Source organism: Elephantulus edwardii, unplaced genomic scaffold, assembly GCF_000299155.1.
Source record: "Elephantulus edwardii isolate Elephantulus edwardi_28Jun2011 unplaced genomic scaffold, EleEdw1.0 scaffold00012, whole genome shotgun sequence".
Lineage (NCBI taxonomy): Eukaryota > Metazoa > Chordata > Mammalia > Macroscelidea > Macroscelididae > Elephantulus > Elephantulus edwardii.
In genome coordinates, this window is record NW_006399762.1 from 2,027,756 (window position 1) to 2,034,949 (window position 7,194).

General features: G+C 38.0%; 1 protein-coding gene across 1 annotated transcript in view; it reads right to left on the bottom strand.

Moving 5' to 3' along the window:
* SPATA5 (spermatogenesis associated 5) overlaps nt 1-7,194 on the bottom strand; it is a 334,732-nt gene that overhangs the window by 230,626 nt on the left and 96,912 nt on the right. The gene's annotated exons all lie outside the window — the stretch shown is intronic.

Here is a 7,194-nt window from a genome sequence, read left to right on the forward strand (position 1 = left end):
AAAACTAATAAAATTTAATAACAATTTAAAAAAAAGAATAAAGAAAAGTATTACACTAAAAAAAAAAAGAAGAGGCAATGGCACTAAGGATATCATTGCTGATATCAGATGGATATTGACTAAAAGCAAAGAATTTCAGAAGAATGTCTAGCAATGTTTTATTGACTATGCAAAGGCATTTATTTGACTGTGAGGACCATAACACACTATGATTAACACTGAGAAAAATGAGAATTCCAGAATACTTAACTATGCTCAGACAAAACTTCTATTTAGATTAAAAAGCAACTCTCTGAATACAGCAAGGAAACACTGCATGATTTACAATTAAGAAAGGTGTGTGTCAGGAAGGTAACCTTTCTCCATGCCTACTCAATCTGTATGCTGGGCAAAGAAGACATGAGGATTGGGCGAAGACTTATCAATAACCTGAGCTATGCAGATGACACAACCTGGCTGTAAGCGAGGACAACTAGAGGCCCATGCAACAGAAGATCAAGGACTAGAGCCTTCAAATGGATTACCTCTCAACATCAAAAAAACAAAAGTCATCCCCAATGGGCCAATAGGCAACATGATAAATAGAAAAAATAGTGAAATTCCTCTTCCGTGGATCCATAATCAACACCCTGGTGTTGAGGACGGCAGTCAGGAAACCAGGAGATGTCAAGCTTTAGGAAATTCTCGTGTTAAAGACCTCTCTAAAATCCTGTAAAGCAATGATATCAATTTAAAGAGCAAGGTGTACCTTAGTCAAGGAATAGCATCTCTAATCACCCGGTATCTATCTGAGAGCTGGATAATAAAGAAAGCTGACAGAAGAAGAATCAATGCTTTGATTTGTGGTATTGGAGAAGAGTTCAGAATATCCCACTGACTGAGAAACAAACAGATATGTCTTGGAGAAAGTGTGGCCCGAGTGCTCCTTACAGGCAAAGATGGCTCTGAGCATGTTATTAGGCCAGGTTATTCCTTGGAAGGCTATAACATGCATAGAAAGGTAGAGGTTCAGCAAAGGAGAGAAAGACTCAACAAGACAGAATGACACAGTGACTGTAGCAATTGGCTCAAGTGTTTTGGATATGTTGGGGATGGTGCAGGATAGGACATGGTTCAGATCTACTATTTGCAGGATCTCTAAGTCTTACTCCACTTGATAGCACATAAAAACAGTAGCACAGAATATTAAGAACTAAATTTTTAAAAAGTAAAAGCATTTAGTTCTATATTTATAATGAACTCAGAACTCATAGCATTGACTAATCATAAGCACAGTTAAGAAAAGACCAGCTAGAGAGCAGTTAAATCGATTACAGATTAAAACATAAAACACATAGCCCAAAGGCACCTGCATTAGCCATTTCCCCTATGTTATTTTAGAAAAGTAACAGCTGATAGAAAACGAAGACCAGAAAGAAACAAAAAAAAAAAAAAAAAAAAAAAAAAAAAAAAAAAAAAAAAAAAGCAGCAGCAGCCAAAAACTGAGAGCATAAATTACTGAAATAGGGTCTAAAAATCCCTTTTCTTAGAGAGGGACATCATGCCTTGAAAGGTAGAAAGCCAGCAAAAGACAAGACCCTTATAAAAGACAAGATGGAATGGCACAGTTACTGCATCAACAGGCTCAACTATGTTAGAGATGATAATAGGACAGGGATGAAATCTGTTATTCATGGAGTTGCTATGAGTCATACCTCAATGGCACATACATGTAATAGCATGTGGTTGAAAATTAGGAAAAGCAATTCATAAGTTTATATTCATTCATCATATCCATTCAATTTGTATGCTGAGCAAAACATCCAAAGAGCTAGGCTATATAAATTGGAATGTGGAATCGGGATTAGAGTAAGACTTATTAATAACCTATGATATGGAATTGACACATATTTTCCAGCTGAAAGTGAATAGAACTTCAGGCACTGATAAGATCTATACTATATCCTTCACAATAGGCTATTCCATCACATACATAAAAGTCCTTACAACTAATCCAATAAGTAGTATGCTGATAAATTATGATTAAATTGTCAAGTTTCATTTTATTTGGATCCAAAATCAATACCTATGGAAGAGAAATCAAATGACAAATAACTCAGTGAAGAAATCCACTACAAAAAGATTTCTTTAAAAGAGTTAAAAAGCAACGATGTTGCTTCGAAGACAAGGGTGCCCCTTACCCAAGTAAAACTATTTTCAATTGCCCCATTCTAATGTGCCACCAAGTCAGAAACTACTCACAGTTGAGCCTCCATCAGGTTTTTAGAGGCAGTGAACAGCAGAGGAGGGGACTACACCTCTTTCTCCTGTGAAGCAGGCAAGGGGATTTGAACCACATGTCTTTGGGCTTACAGCTCTTCTCCTAACCACTAAACCACCAGACGTCACTCAAATGCCTTAAAAGCACACAAAAGTTGAACTACCAAGTTAGTCTCTAGTAGATAAAAGGAGATTTGAAGATTCATAAGCCTGTAGTATGTTGCACTGTTTGAAAAAAACAGAGGGAGAAACGGCTTAAAAGGAATATGTTAGGTATTATTTGCATGAAAACAAGTCCAGAGTAAGAGCTGCACAGTAAAATGGACTGGGAGAAGAGGCAGAATGGTGTAACAAGAATTTTTTTTTCTCCCCAAGAGAAAAAGTAAACTGAGGGGGAGGTATGGGCAGGGAGAAAAATGTGCAACAATGAATGAATGGAAATCCATGTTTTCTATAAGTTTTCATTAAAATCTCACTAAAAAGAACTAGAAATGCATTGCATCTCCAATGGTTCAAATCAACCTGCCACTCTAGAGGAGAAAGATGGGCAGTTTCTTTGTTATAAGAAACTGACTTGATGGCAGCAATTTTTGAGAAAGTTACATTGTTAGAGAACAAAATTAAATAAACCATTGCCTGTCAAAAGAAAGAACAACTTACAACTTTGTCTTAAAAGTGATGGAACTATATTGTTCCTTAAAAGCAAGGATAACAAAAGTTTGGACATGAAATGAGGAGAGACAAGCCCCGAACTAAGGACATCATGCTTGGTACAATGAAAATAAAAAATAAACCCATGCAACAAGAGTCCATTCCGATAAACAGAAACTCTCCATTGGGATACTGAGGCTAGAAATCTCAAAAAGAGAGTCACTCCCTTCTTTCTGCACCTCAAGGGAAGAGACTCTATCGTCTTTAGGGCAGCTGGTAAATTGGAACGACTGTTCTGCATTGGCAGTTCAATGAATAATGCACTTTGCGACCTGGATTTTGGTGAAGGAGAGCGAACTGCTATTGAGACGGAACTAACTTACAGCTAAATCTCCACCAGGTTTCCAAGCTTATACATCAGGCTGGAAGGCTAGCCATCTTTCTCCTGTAGAGCTGCTAGTGGTTCTGAACTGGCCACCCTTAGGGTAGCAGTGCAACTCCCTAAACTGGCCGCCAGTATAGGGTAAGCAGAAAATAAGAAAGCCTTTATGAGACAGATAAAAGTGACCGTTAGACTCAAAATTTAACAATGATGAAGATGGTTCCAACTAGGCAGTGTATGGCTCTGTTCTGCATAAGGTTTCTATGAGCAATAAATGTGATGGCAACTAACAAGAGCTTTATAAAAAGAACTTTTTCCACTCAAATAATAAAACAAAGCATTTCAAATTCCAATACTCTCAAATTAGATCTCAAAATTATACAAATGGAAGCTATCCAAGTCATCGCTATTTGAATATTACTTTCCTTCCTTACCATCTATGAGAGTATTAGGTCCTCTTGAGGCAGGTCAATTTTGTTTAGTAATGAATGCTAAGACATGTGGGCAAATGGCTGTGGATAATCAAGTGTGTCAGAGAAGATATTAGGGTACAGGATAGGCAAGGGTTCAAGTCTGTTGTTCAGAGGGTGGCTATAAGTTATATTCAACTTGACAGCATCTAACATCAATTACAACATTGTCTTTAATTGCTCTGACTTTGTATGAATTTACCAGTTACAGTAGGATGCAACTTCATGCAGTTGTAAAGCAAGTATAATATGACAGTATACTGGAATTTTCACATACAATGAAACTTGTGAGTGCTGGGACAGCCTTATTTCTATTAATCTTGCAGGATTTCCAGTATTTACAGGATGCAATTTCACCTATTTTCTATAGCTATCTATTCAAAACTCAAATTCATGGCTGATAAGTCGAAACCAACTCATAGGTGACCTGAGGAAGAACAACGATGAATTTTCAAATTTATCGGTCAGTTTTCTTATTGGAGAAGTGTCTTTGCATGCTGATGCTTAAATGTATCTATGATTACTTGACTATGATTTACTTTTTGAGGTAAAGAGCTTCTCCGTCAGACACTATATTAAATTGGAGCTCCCAAATTAAGACAGATTAGGAAGAAGGACTGGCCATACACTTTAGAATTAGTAGGCCTTTGAAAAACCTATGAAAAATAGAGCACACTTAGCCTATTAGATATTGCACTGGAGGCTGAGCATTCATATTGGGAAACACAAAAACAAAGAACAGCTGGAAATGGTTACTAATAACTGGAATGTGAAACATACAAAGCATGATGGTAGTGAAAATACTCACTGTTAAAAAATAAATGTAATGCAAAGTAGACATAGCCACTGGCTACCTAAGATGGACTGGCTTAGGCCACTATCAATCAGAAAACCATATGATCTACTGTGATAGAAATGAAAAGGTGAGGAAAAATGGAGCTGCATTCTCAGTAAAAGAGACTCTTTCCAGATACATCCTGAAGTACTACCCATACACATACAAAGAAGACTTGTTAATGTAACTATCACATTCAAATATAGGCACCAAGAACTAAAGCCAAATAGAAAAAAAAATGGAAGATTTCTAACAACTTTTGCAGTCTGAAATTGATCAAACATGTAACCAATATTCATTAATAACAGTTGGTGACTGAAATGCTGAAATTGGGACTAAGGAAAAAGAACCAGTATTGGAAAATACGGAGTTGATGACAAAAATGACGGACATAGATGGACATAGAATGATAGAATCTTATACATCTATTGGGGTTGTTGTTATGTACCGTCCGGTTGCTTATGACTCATAGCAACCCTATGTACAACAGCTCTGAATTCTGCTCTATCCTGAGCCAAACTTACTGTCTTTGACAAACCTACCCACAATACCCCAGTCACTGAGTCACTCCATCTCATCAAGAGTCTTCCATTATTGCACTGTCCCCCAACCCTCCCAACCATGATGTCCTTCTCCAATGACTCTTTGCAACATGCCCAAAGTATGTCAAACGAAGCATCAGAATCCTTGCTACCAAGGAGTAGCCTGCTTTCACCTTCTCTAGGGTAAACCTGTTTGTTCCTCTAGTATTCCATGGTATATTGAATATTTTTTTTTCTCCAGCACCACAGCTCAAAGGCATCAATTCTCCTTTTATCATCCCGAGTCATTATCCAGCTTTCTGATGCATAGTACGGTATTACAAAGACCATGGTCTTGATCAGGTGCACCTGAGTCTCCAGACTGACATCATTGCTCTTCAGTACTTTGGAGAGGTCTCTGAAAGCACACTTCCCCAATGCAATTAGTCTTTTAACTTCCCGGCTGCTCTTACCAAGTGTTGACTGTGAAGGCAAACAAATTAAAAGCTGTTAACAATCTTAATCTCTTCACTATCTATCATGATGCTGATAATTGGCCCAGTGGTGAGAATCTTTTTTTCTTGATGCTGAGCTTCAATTCATACTGAAGGCTAGAGTCCTTGACCTTCTGCAGCAAGCGTTTCAAGTCTTCCTCAGTTTCAGCAAGCAAGGTTGTGTTATCTGCATAATACAAGTTGTTGATGAGTCTTCCTCCAATCTTGATGCCACATTTCTCCTCCTAGAGCCCAGCCTCCCATATAATCTGTTCTACATTCAGACTGAAAAGGTATGGAGATAGGACACAGCCATGGTATACATCCTTCCTGATTTTGAACCATGCGGTGCTGCCTTGCTCCTTTCTGACAACTGCCTCCTGGTCCAAGTATAGGTTTTGCATTAGCACAATCAAGTGTTCTGAGACATTCTTCTCAGAGTCTGCCACAGTTTATTGTGATCTACACAGTCAAATGCCTTTGTATAATCAATGAAACACAAATAGACATTTCTTTTCTATACTATTTTCAGCCAGAATCCATCTGACATTGGCTGATATCCCTAATACCATGGCCTCTTTTAAACCCAGCCTGCACATCTGGCACTTCTATGCTGATGTGCTGCTGTTATTTTTGGATGATTTTCAGCAGGATTTTGCTTGTATGTGTTATTAATGATATTGTTCAGTAATTTCCGCACTCTGTTGGGTCATCTTTCTTTGGAATGGGAACAAATATAGATCTCTTCCCATCACTTGGCCAAGTGATGTTCTCTAGATTTCTTAGCACAACTTGTTGAGTGTATCCAGGGCAGCGCCAGTTTGTTGAAATATGTCAATATCCTGAACTCAAGAGACACTGGCCACAGCACTGAGAGACTAGTAGCAGTGCAAAGCATTTGGAATCACAGAAGTATAGAAGACTTGAAGTCTAAGCCATCATAACAAAGGATGGATAGGGAAAAAGGGGTGTTGAATGGGGTAGGAGGGAGTTAAAGGGAATGATGGAGGAATGGGAAAAGAGATGGGTCAAAACACATACCAAGGATGGGGGTGGGGGAAGGTGGTTACACTGAATCTATTGGTTGCTCCTATGATTGGGAAATGTCTTTCTATTGGGGTGGCAACCTGTAAATAACACCTAAGGAAATTCCTTTTTCTCCCACCACATGCTCATCTTTCATGACTCAAGTTATCAAAGAGATATGGCCTTTTTGTTAGCAGCAAAACTTCCCACAGATAATAGCTATAAGACCTCTCTACTGGTGTAAAATATTTCCATTTCTTCTCTGTCCAGTTTCTAGATCCTGCGTTCCCAAGAGACAATTCAAAGTTGGAAGGCAGAAAAACTGTCAGAGAAGGAAAACTCAAAAGTACCTTTCACTAAAATGAGCGGCACAAAGTAATGAAGACCATACACTGTCAAATATCCAAAGCCTGAGATAACGAAAAAAAAAAAAGACAGTCTTGCAATTTCTAGCTTTCACTGGCTTCATTATATTACATTTATTAAATTTAAAGGGTTATCTTGTTTAAATGCCTTGAATTCCATTAGAGACTGTACACTTTCTACCAGTAAAATA